Genomic DNA, 12,436 nt, shown 5'->3' with positions numbered 1-12,436 from the left:
TTTTATTAGCTGATGTAGACACATGATCAAATCTAGCTGCAAGGGAAGGTGGGATATATATTTTTCATAAGATTTTTCTTAGAAAGGGAAATGTCACATTAAGAACAGAATGTGTATAGTACATCACAAATACATATATTTATTAAACATATCTAATCAATTATAGAATGAAATATGTAAGTGGATAATTTTTATTTCCTAATACTTTTTTTGTAAGTTACATATTGAATGGCTTTAAGTTTTACTTTGTTGAATATATTTTGTAATTCAGTTTTTAACCCATCAAATTGTCAATTCTCTGCTATTTTGAACAAGTGACACTCTCAAGGTTAAGAAGTTATCTATTTTATAGACTGTTGAAGAAACCCACATGATAGCTGAAGATGATACAGATATGTGCATTTGAAACTCAAACTAGCATTGTTTAAAATAAAAGAAAAATTCTACCATGCATAGCCATTTTATGAATCCATGTGGTTGGGATCCTATTTTAAACCTGGTTGAAAATCTTCATAATTAGATAAAATAGCTTGAAATTTATTTAAAATAAGTTAGTGCACAAAAATATGGCTAGAATGCAGGTTTGAAATGGCAATGGAAGACTCACAAACCAGATGACATAAAAGAATGGTTTCAGATTTATGCTTCCATATCATCTGCCAGCCTGGCAGCATAATTCCCAATCCTCTCAGCAGAAAATCTTTTCATTTGAAGTGAGCTTCTGTTATGTGATCTTTTCCCCCTGGCAGATGATGTGTTAAAAATGTACTATCTGGGAGACGGACCAGAGGCAGGTGTACAGGTTTTGATGTGGAAGACTTGGCAGGTGTGACCCAGAATGGAATGTATTCTCTTCAGAGGGACCCGTTGAGATCAGATGTTCATCAGAAAGACAATGCTCAAATTATTCTAACATGCATATAATTATTTCTTAACGTGGTATTGTGACCTTGTTATAATTTGCACACAGCAAATACATTTAAGCCATATTAACCAACATCTGAACTATGATGTTTCTGGATCTGTAAAAACATGAACTTGCATTTCTAATCTTTTGCTGTACTTGTGCAATTAGAGAACAAATTAGCTACTTTGATTAAAAGGGAAACATGATAGTAACTAAAGTTACTTGTAATTTTCTGCCCAATAAAATGCCACTGTCTAGGCATTTTACAGCATGGTTTCAATTCTTTTCTCTCTCCTTCGTAGTCAATATAATTTCCCTTTAATCAACACATAGGAACTGTGCAGAGTTTCCGCTTTTGACTAGTTTATTCCTAAACTCATCCTTCATCTTTCTTAAGGTGGCAACAACTTTCAGCTTTTCAAATTTAACTAAAATTATGCCGGATATGTTGCTAGCATGTCACATGGTGGTTATTCAGCATACATATTAAAAATAATATAAAGACAAATATAAAAGAAGAAAGACACCCACCATGCTGTGATATAAATTATCTTTTTTCTTTTCCTTTTTATATTCTGTTACAACTCCATTTAATACTCAAAACCCTATTAACAAAAATAGTTTGACCTTAAATATGTTCTAATTTATTTTTGCAAATATAATTACAATAAATGCTAAATTATTTGGCATATCATCCTTACAATTATTGTTAAATCATTTGCAGCAAGTTGCAGTGACTCTTCAAAGAGGTAATTCATGGTTTTTTTTTTAGACTACAAAATACATTGTCCATGTGATTTGTGAGCGTTTTTTTTTAATCAAAACCAGGTATTTGAATAAATTATCAAAAAGGATACAATGTGCACTTCTGTCTTTTCATCATACAGTTAAATTTTTAGAATTTATTAAAATAGGAAAATGTTTTCCTGTGACAGTGAATTGTTAAACATATAGCTTTCAAAGATTATTAACTAGTAACCTTGAAACATTCTTATAAGAAGTGATATTAGTTATAGTATTTGTTTTGGCAAATTGTATTTACTTACTTAAACTTGTATAACAGGGTTAGTATAAGAAACTGAATTTGCTCACTTATTTTATGATAATTATTCACTAAGATAATCATAATGTATCAGACAGTATATAAAAAATATGCATTTTCTGCCCTTTCTCATATTGCACTACAGCTTCAATCCTTTCTTCTCTCTCCTTCACAGTGAATGTAATTTTCTTTCTTCCAAACACAGGAACTGTGAAGAGCTTCCCCTTTTGATCTTAGACTCAGCTTTCTCTTACATACACCCTTCACCTTTCTTTAAATATTGTGATAGCCTCTATTTTGCATAAGTTTACATAAATCAAAACTTAGCATCTGACTTTTAAAGATTATTTTTTAAAATTGCAAAACTGCCACTCTCCAAAGTATGGGAATTCAGATGTTGTCTTTACTTACAAATGTTACATTCATATTTTCTAATGGCAAGTACATGTTATTTCACCATGGGGCTTAAAATTTCAGCAATGAAACTTAAAATTTGCATACTCAAAACTAGCCAAAACATCCTTAACAGTTCTTCCTTTGACACATTTTATCTTCATTTCTTGTTTATAATTAGTTTTTAAATGTTCTGTAGTCCTCCTTTTTATATCACTTCAGCATCTCTACTCTCTCTTCCCATGTTTCTTTTCTCTTATTTCCTGAGTAGTGATAGAGATTTTATTCTTATTCATTTAGTTGTTTATTTTATTCCTCATGTTTATTTTTTATTTTGGTAGATCTAGGTAGAAGTGTTAATTAATTATAGTGCATGTGGAAAATAGGACATTTCTCATTGACTTTTCTGAGTGATCAACTCATGCACCTTTCCCAAACTCAACATGTCTTAAATATCAGTGGGAGTATGAGCATTGCCATGAATTGTAATTCATGATATTAATAATTTACCAGTAGTTCATGCTGTATCACTTTAAGAAATAGTCATTGGATCAAAGAGTATTAAAATAGGAAGTGTATTGTTAAAAGTCAGCTTTGAAATGGTTTCCAATAATCTCCATCTCCTAGGATTCATGCCTTGTGTCATCTCCCATTGAGTGTATACCAGATCTTGTGAGCAGCTTCTAGTGAATGGAACATGATAAAAGTGATGGAATATCATTCTAAGATTAGGTTACAAAGATTGACTGTTTCTTGCTCCTCATCTCTTGCTTTCTTGCTCCCTCTTATGAAAAACAGTTAATTAGCTTGTAAGAGGCCCTTTGCCTAAGGTGAGGTGTAAGTGGCAAGAACTGAGGTATTCCCTTAGCCAGTGATCTTGGAGAAAGTAAAACTCCCAGTAGTACATATCTAACATAAGGGTATGGAGTCTAGCTTCACTGTGTTCAGACAAAAAAAAAAAAAAAAAGATTATTTTGTTGCCTTAATCATGATGTAAAACTAATTTCTTGTAATATAAAGTTCATGTTTATGTCAGTGTTCTTGTATATTAAGATATTTTGATAGGGAGTCAACTTGGTGATGCAAGGGATTAAGTGTCATCCCTATGAAGCTATTCCCCAGCCACTGCAGCATGAGTTCTATTCTAGCCCTATCCAGGGAGCTGACAGAAATGGCACAGCAAACCTCTCCTGCCTTGCCCACTGCTTCCCTAGCAGTGTAGTTCAGTAAATCTGCTTGTTCTGCTTCCCACTCTGTCTTCAGTGAATTCTCTTATCCCCTGTAACTCTGGCTATACACCAGCTCTTGTATGCATAAATAAATAAATCTTTAACAAAGATATTTTGAGGGCCTCCCTGGTGGCGCAGCACTGCAAGCTGGTGGTAGCCTCTTCAGTGCCAGCTAGATCCTGGCTTGGAGGTGATTCACATGGCACGGCAGACCTCTACTGTCTCACCCTCTGTGCCCCTCAGCAGTGTACTTTGTTGATGCGCCTGTTCTGCTCCCTGTTCTGTCTCTGGTGAGTCCTTTCACCATCCACACACCTCTGACCTGTACCCCAGTTCTACATGCATGAATAAATAAATCTTTTTTAAAAAGATATTTTGATAGATATTTAAATTATTCTCTCCAATTTACTATTTTATAGTGCTAAATAACAACAATAATACTAAGCAGTATCAAAACTTTTTAAAGAAATTTGTAGTAAATTTTATTGTGTGAACACTATTTTTCTTATTCCACAGGATGTATCATAAAATACTATATTTTCTTCTGCACTCTGGGGTGCTGACTAACCTAAGATAGTAACAGGTGGGAAAATAATGTCTGGAGCTGAATTTTAGGAAGTATGAGAGAAGAAATAGTAATACAACAATTAAAAGTTTCTCAAAGTCTTTTTTTTGAGGCATTTTTTTTGCATATTTTAATATCTTTAGGCCTTTTTGCAGCCTTGAGAATCTTTGAGATCTGTTTCCTATAAGTAATACATATGCAGAACAGAAGATGGTGCCAAACTAATACTTGACATTCTTGGATGGACACTGGACTGGACCCTAACTCTTGTCCAAGAAAGGCAGAAAAGCTGATAACTGCTATGAGGAAGAAGCAAGCAGAGTACTGCTTCATAGCCCTAGAGTTGGGAAGAAAAGGGGTTAGGGATGGTTTACCACAGAGTAGATGCGTACTGTTGAAGAGAATTAATGCTAATCACCATGAGTTATTTTTAATAGAGTTTCCATATTGACAATGATACCGTAATAGAAAGAGGTCTGTACTAAGAGAATTTTAAGGGAGGCAAGTTCAATATGAACTTATACAAAATACATAAAAACTTGCCATAAGTTGCAAGAACTCACTTTTTAAAATACCTATATCAATAAAAAGGGCAAAACCAGACAAGAGAGTTTTAGCTCAACTAATACCTTTACTTCCTTGTTGCTACTCTCCATATGCTAACATTAGAGGGATCTAGGAGGCTGGAAGGAATAAAACAAAGAACAAAAAAGACAGCTGTATATTATTTTCCCATAGTAGGCTTCTGCCAAAACCAGGCCTAAGCAAGGAATAGAAAAATTATAATGCTTGATCAAGATTTAAGTATTATATGAGGCTAAGCATTCTAATTTTTTAATTGAGAATCTCTGACTTCATGTAATGATAGTGATAGGACTAACTATGAGCAAACAGAAGAGCTATAGGCTTGCCACAGTTGAGATCTAATTACAGGGTATATAAGGTGGCAAAAAAAAAAAAAATACATTTTAATGGCAGTCTATGTCATGTTTATTGAACATAGAAGTTCCACATGCTTCTGAACTTTTTATACTATGTAAAAAAATGTGTAACACTTATTATTGATTTACTTCTCTGCCTCACTAGAAGATGAATGATAAGATAAAAACTCATTCTAAAGAAAAGGCAGTAATAGGAAAATAGTTACGCTTCATAGAAAATTTTCTATCAGGAATCAAGCTTGCTTGAAAACAAGAAGGAAACTGTGATCTGCACATATTTTTAGTTGAAAAGAAAAAAAAAACATTTCTTGTATCTGTCAGAATGTAACAAAAATGGAATTTTGAAGCTATTGGGGAAAATGTCTTTGTTAACACTTCCTTATACACAGTCTTAGCCTCAAGCATTCCTCTAGCAATTGTTCTACTCCCTTGTTTAAGATGTTTAAGTCAGGAAGCATTCATCATCTGATCTTGTATTTAAGCTGTAAGGATAAATATATGACACTGGTTTTCTTGGAAAGTTTTATGATCCATATCAAACTTACTTTGAGTTTCAGTACCACTGACAACAACAAATATGAGAATGGAAAAATCAGTGATGCAAAGTCTTCAATATTATAAGCAAGTTATTAAATGTCTAAATCATTCTGAATACTTGGAGATACTTACTTGTTTAAAACAAAACAAAACAACAAAAAAACAGACTTGCCAGTATAAACATTATATTGAGATAAAGTACTACATGCATTCATTATCAAAATACTTGCAAAACTGGACCTCCCTGGTGGCGCAGGGGGTTAAAGCACAGCACTGAGAAGCTAAAGCCACTTCCGCATGAGTTCGATTCCCGCCTGCCCCGGAGGTGACCACATGGCTGGCAGACTTCTCCTGACCCGCCCACTGCTCCCCTCAGCAGTGTACTTCCTAGATCTGCCTGTTCTGCTCCCCACTCTGTCTCTGGTGAAGCCTCTCACCGCGACTGAGCCTCTGGCCTGTGCCCCAGTTCTGTATGTACAAATAAAATAAATCTTTAAAAAAAAAAAAGTACTTGCAAAACTGTTCTACGTTTTAAAAAATATTTTATTTATTCTTGTGTAGAAGAACTTGGGGTTCAGGCCAGATGAAGGGGGTAAGAGGATTCTCCAAAGACAGATTGGGGAACAGAACAGGTAGATCTACTGAAATACCGTGCTACCAGGATCATTGGGCAAAACAGGAGATGTCTGCTGTGCCAAGTAGATTAGCTCCCTGGCTGGGATCGAAGTCAAGGTGATAAAGTGGGCTTCCATGGTGACAATGCTGAAACTTAATCCCAAGTCCAACAGTCACCCTCTTTTACATGATTTTTTTACAACTTTTTTAAAGGAAAAGTTGCTTTCAAATGAACTGTTACCTGTGCTAGGATAAATTTTCCAGGATTAGCAAGTTGAGATGAAACTGAGGTATGTCTAAATTTTTCAGGATTAGCAAGTTGAGATGAAATTGAGGTATGTGTGTCACTGGTTAGCACCAGTGAATGGAAGGGAAGAAACAGGATTGGGCAAAAAAAAAAAAAAAAAAAAAGTCAGATTGTAAGATGTGTTAAGACTTTAACAAAGTCAACCCTGTTGGAAGTTCTAGAGTCTAACCAACCATCATATTCCTCAAATTAGGCCAAGTGGTTGTGTTTTACCTTCAGCTGCCTTTTTAACAGATGTGCATCTTTTTAGGAAAGAGGAAACCTTGTTGGCTGTTCTGTGCCACTGTTGCTGACCCTAAAGGAGTTGACAATTAAAAGGTCTCATGCTGACCACTATCTTTGTACTTTGGCATCAAATCCTGTCTTCTCAGGGATGCATTCCATATCTATGTATTAAGTGCTATATGTTTTGGATGCTGGAAGCTCAACTAACTTAAATATGTATATTGAAAATATTTCTATCTCCCACCCTCAAGGAAATTGAGTATGTAATCCTATGAGGATTGAGTCATTTTCAGAAATATCTAATTGAGAATTATTCAAAAAAAAAAAAACATAGATAAACCAATCTTTTCTAACTCCATAAACTGATGGTTCATTTTCTCATGACATGTGAGCTCAATGAAAAAAAAAAAAATTGTGAATTTAGGAGAAGTTGGAAACACATTGACTTTTGAGAGTATGTAACCTGAAAATATCAAGACACATATTAAAACAACAACATTAAAAAGATAGCCATCATAGAAACATTAACACAATTGCATACATGTCAAGTTGTTGGGAAATGTACAGATATTGTAATGAATAAATGTACTGTACTTTGAAAAAGGCCTGAAGTTTGCTTATAGAAGTGATTGTAGATAGAGTTGGTGAGCTATAGATAAGTGGGAAAATGAATTATCTGAAATCACTTTGCTAAGACATCACATCAGATGTGAACAGGTGTGCTGTGGGCATATGCATACAAATACACTCACACAGGAGTGTGTTTAGGATATAAAAAGTAATGGCTGCAGAATTTGCAGCCTACTATCTCTCATGGACAAAATTATATCTATAAAACTCAAAGTTTTTTAAGCTCAAATTATCCCTCAGAATTAGAATAAACTGTTTTCAAAATTAGCCTTCTAATAGAAAGGACTGTACTTTTTCCTGTGCTTTTAGTGGGATAACAACTAATGAAATATTAAATGTTTTCCTTTAATACCTACTTAATGGTACTATTTCATTTAATTTCTAGGCAGTTTTGAGAGGTAAATACTATTGTGTTTATTTTTATAGATATGCAATAACCTGAGAGAGATTAAGAAAATTGGTAAAGGTGTTAGAATGCATCAATGGTAGGACAGAAATAAACTCCATTGTGTCATAATACAAAGTGCATTTGTCCATACAACATTATGTCTCCATTATTTAAACACAAAGAAGTATGGAACAAAAGTATAAATATGGAGCAAATCTAAAAAATTTTTCCACTTTTATGGATCTACATTTTATTGCAATAGGTAACTGCATCTCCTACAGTATAAACATTCACATATGGAGTTTTATGTTTCTTTATGTTCATTTTTAGCCATTTCCAAAGAGGCTGATATTTCCTCTGAGAGATTAAATATTTTTTGCTGAAAATGTTTTTCTTTATCTAATATACATAAATCTTGAAAGAAATTGAAATACTAATAGATGATATATGGGATTTGAAAAGGAGGTGTCTTTCATCACATATGTACATTTTGCTCAATTTTCAGACATTATAAATAAATGTATGTTACTTGAAAAAAATTATAGAACAACTCCAGGCCCATTATTAATGTGGTGCAGAAGACTTGGAAATTTCCAAATTTGTTGCTTCACATAACCTAGTTTATGAATTTATACTACTACTTTGTAGATAGCATTATTTCATAAATCCATATATGTATGCATTTTAGGAAAATTTAAAGCAATGTTTTTCATACCATTTGATAAATGATTGTAGTCATAATTGTGTCCAAAACTTTGCTGCAGATCCATGACACAATCTCCGAAAACATTTCATTCCTGTCAAAGTGCTTACTTCGGCAAATATTGCTCTCTTACGAGTTCTGCTCTTCAGTCAAAGGGTAGAAATTACAATTGGAAAAAGTTTGTGGTTATTTAAAGTGCATAATAAAAAGGCTACAACTGAATATAATTTTTAACACCTAAAAATTATAATTTTCTACTTCATACTTTTTTGGATCAAATAAGGCATAATTCCTTAAAAAAATACTCTGCAAATAATTAAGTAGCTATGTTGTTAATATCACATACATATACTCTTAGACATCCCTCTCACTGTGATTTGCAATTCCATCAATGTACATATGTGTGATAACTACTATACATATACTTTGAAACTGCTTTTTATTACAATAAATGCACATTATGTCAATGTATTTTCTTGTGAACATTGCTTCTACCAAGTAAACATTGTTCTAACACAGGGATTATCATATTTTTTTCTAAGCATGTCTGTATTTCATAACAACTCTAATTTTGCATTTTGGTCAGTAATCAGAAGTATAAATTTTAGACAGATTTCTATTTTCCTGAGTCCAACCACCTAATGTAGAAATGCTAGGTCCAAGGGTGTATATTTCCTCGTGCTTTTAGCATTATTGCTGATAATGCCCTTCATAGTTTGATCAAATATGTTACTATAAACATGTGGCTATTCAGGGCCATCCTGGTGGCACAAGAATTAAAATGTCAGTGCTATGAAGCCATCAATAGCTACTGCAACATGAGTTCAATCTCTGGCCAGGGGGGTGACCCAATGTCACAGCAGAGCTCTCCTGTTTTGTCCATTACCCACCTCCCCCCAGCATTATATTTTAGTAGATACACTGGTGAATGTTCTCACTCCCCACATCTCTGACTGAAACCCCAGTTCTTCTATGTATAAGTAAATAAAAATAATAAATCTTTCAAAAATAACCATTCAGGGCCCTCCCTGGTGGCACATTGGGTTAAAGCTAAGAAGCTAAAGCTACTTCCGCCTGAGTTCGATCCCCGCCCTAGTTGTGACCCTCAAGGCACGGCAGACCTCTCCTGGCCCGCCCACTGCTCCCCTCAGCAGTGTACTTCATCAGTAGGCCTGTTCTGCATCCCACTCTATCTCTGGTGAATCCTCTCACCACTTCTGCACCTCTGTCCTGTACCCCAGTGCTGTATGCATAAATAAATAAATCTTAAAAAAAACAAAACAAAAAAAAAACATTCAATTATTCATTCTCTATTTCACTATCAATAGCAGATTGGGTATTTTAAAAATTGTATGTATATTTTTCTTTAGGGTAATGTATACCCTTTGCCCAATTTTACAATTGGGATACTAGTCTTTTTATATTGCGTTAAGAGCATCATTTATATAATCTGGATACAAATCTGTCATCAAACATGTGATTTGAAGATTTGATTAATTTTCAGTGGATTTTTTTTTCATATATTGATGGTTTCCTTTTAAGCACAAAGTTTAGCAATAAGTCTTGTTCTTTTATTGCTTGTGCTCATGGTATCATAACAAGGACACCATTGCTTACCCAGGTTATGAAGGTTTTTCCTATGTTTTCTCCAAGACTTTTGTAGTTTTAGCTGTTATTTTTACCTGTGTGAGCAAATTTGAATTAATTTTCATATATGTAATAGATTTGACTTTTTTTGGTTTTTTGGGACATAGACATTTGGTTGTCTCAGCACCATTTGTTGGAGACTATTCTTTTTCCATGGAATTTTCTTGACACGCTTGTCAAAAATCAAGAAGACAAAACTTGCAAGCCTACCAATGACTTGAGGCATACTGCAGAGAAAGGGAAGGGAGAGTTATTAAAATAGGGGGAGACCCTCCCTGGTGGAGCAGTGGGCTAAAGCACTGCACTAAGAAGCTTAAGTCACTTCCACATGAGTTCAATTCCCGCCTTCCCTGGAGGTGATCCACATGGCGCGGCAGACCTCTCCTGACCCGCCCGCTGTTCCCCTCAGCAATGTACTTCCTCGATCTGCCTGTTCTACTCCCCAGTCTGTCTCTGGTGAATCCTCTTACCACCCGCATCTCTGGCCTGTACCCCAGTTCTGTATGAATAAATAAATAAATCTTTAAAAAAAAAAAAAAAGCAGGGGGAGAAAGAGCATAAGGGACCAGGGAGACAGAACTATGGGGGCGACACTGGAGGGGAGAAACCAAATACTGTCCAAAAATTAATAACAAGAAAATAAATTAATAAAAATAAAATGAATATATATGTGTTTATTATCTAATTTCTGCTTGATAGATATACATATCTCTTTTATGCTAGTACTACACTCTCTTGGTTACTTTAATTTTGTAGCAATTTTGGAATTGGGGCTTGTGCATGTCCTAACTTTATTCTTTGTTATTAAGATTGTTTTGATTATTCTAGATTCCTTACAATTACATATGAATTTTAGGATCCACTTGTCAGTACCTACAAAAACAAAAAAAGGACAGGTAGGATTTTAAACGATATTTCAGTGGGGCGGCATGGTAACGTTGTCTGAAGAGATGTGATCTTGTACCTCTGAAGCACGTGTAGCAAACATTGTAAACAAATGTTAGCTCGGTTTAAAAAAATAAATAAAAAAGACTGTTTTGAATATGTAGAGAAATTTGGGAATTAGGGAATTATTGCTGTCTTTATATAGATTCTGATCCATGAACGCAGGATGTCTTTTTTTTTTTTATGTTTTCTTTATTGATAGTACCAACTACAAAACTTCTCATTTATGGGCATAATAAACAGAGGATTGTGGAATTATTATTAGTTTCTTTAACATTTGGCTAGGGAGTGAATTATATCACTGTCTACATACTGTTGGACACTGCTAGTTAGATGACCCTGCCTAACAATAATATTTGGGAAAATGAACAACTATATGGAACAATTGAGCAACTCTATCTGTAACCCAGGGAAAAGAGAGGGATGAAAAAATTATGTGTTTATTATACTAACCCTTGTATAAAAGTAGAACTATGTGCTTTGAAATCTTTACATTTATGTAGAAAATGAGTATCTTCAATATATTGTAAAATTAACTATAATATGTTACTCTTATAATATGTTACTCCTGCCACTAAAATGAAACTGTAGTCAATGCCAAATTTTGTTGAGGTTGTGAGACCTTGTTTTGATGAACGACTTTGAGATCCAATTTGACACCGTTTACTAACATTGATCATTTACTTACACTGGCCTCCAGCAATTCCACTCCTAAGTATATATCCAAGAGAAATGTTTACTTATGTTCACTAAGCACATTTATTAGAGTGGTTAGGCAACCCGTTATACAATAGTTAAAATTTGAAACCACCTATATCCCCAAAAGCAGTATAATACATAAAACATTTATTCACACATTGAACAGTAATATATGAAGATGAACATTCTATGACTAATCTTGTTGTTATAGATGTTCACAAATACAATATTACATGATGAGCTAAAATGGTTCATCTGTCATATCAGAGTTTATTGTATACAGTTCAAAACAAAAATTTCATCTTCATTACATTAAAAGTCAAAAAAGCAGCTAACATTTACCAGTGATTTCCTCACTGCAAGTCCTGATAACATTGTTGCTAGATTGGGTGCTGGTATCACAGGTGTGTTCAGTTTATGAAAAGTCACATTAATGATTTGTATACTCAATCTGTTATAGGGCACCCCAAATCTGCTAGAGGACAGAATCTGTTATAGGACGGGGGAGAGGTGCACCCCTAAGCCCCAAAACCTGCCTGCTCTAAGTGGGTTCTGCCATCCGCCGCAACAAGACAAAACATATAAAACTTCAATGAAAAGGGACTTTTTTTTTTTTTTTAAGATTTATTTATTTGTGTATACAGAACTGGGGTACAGGCCAGA

This window comes from Condylura cristata, unplaced genomic scaffold (assembly GCF_000260355.1).
Source record: "Condylura cristata isolate star-nosed mole 26May11 unplaced genomic scaffold, ConCri1.0 scaffold00013, whole genome shotgun sequence".
Classification (NCBI taxonomy): Eukaryota; Metazoa; Chordata; class Mammalia; order Eulipotyphla; family Talpidae; genus Condylura; species Condylura cristata.
Note: the sequence above shows the minus strand (reverse complement) of the source record.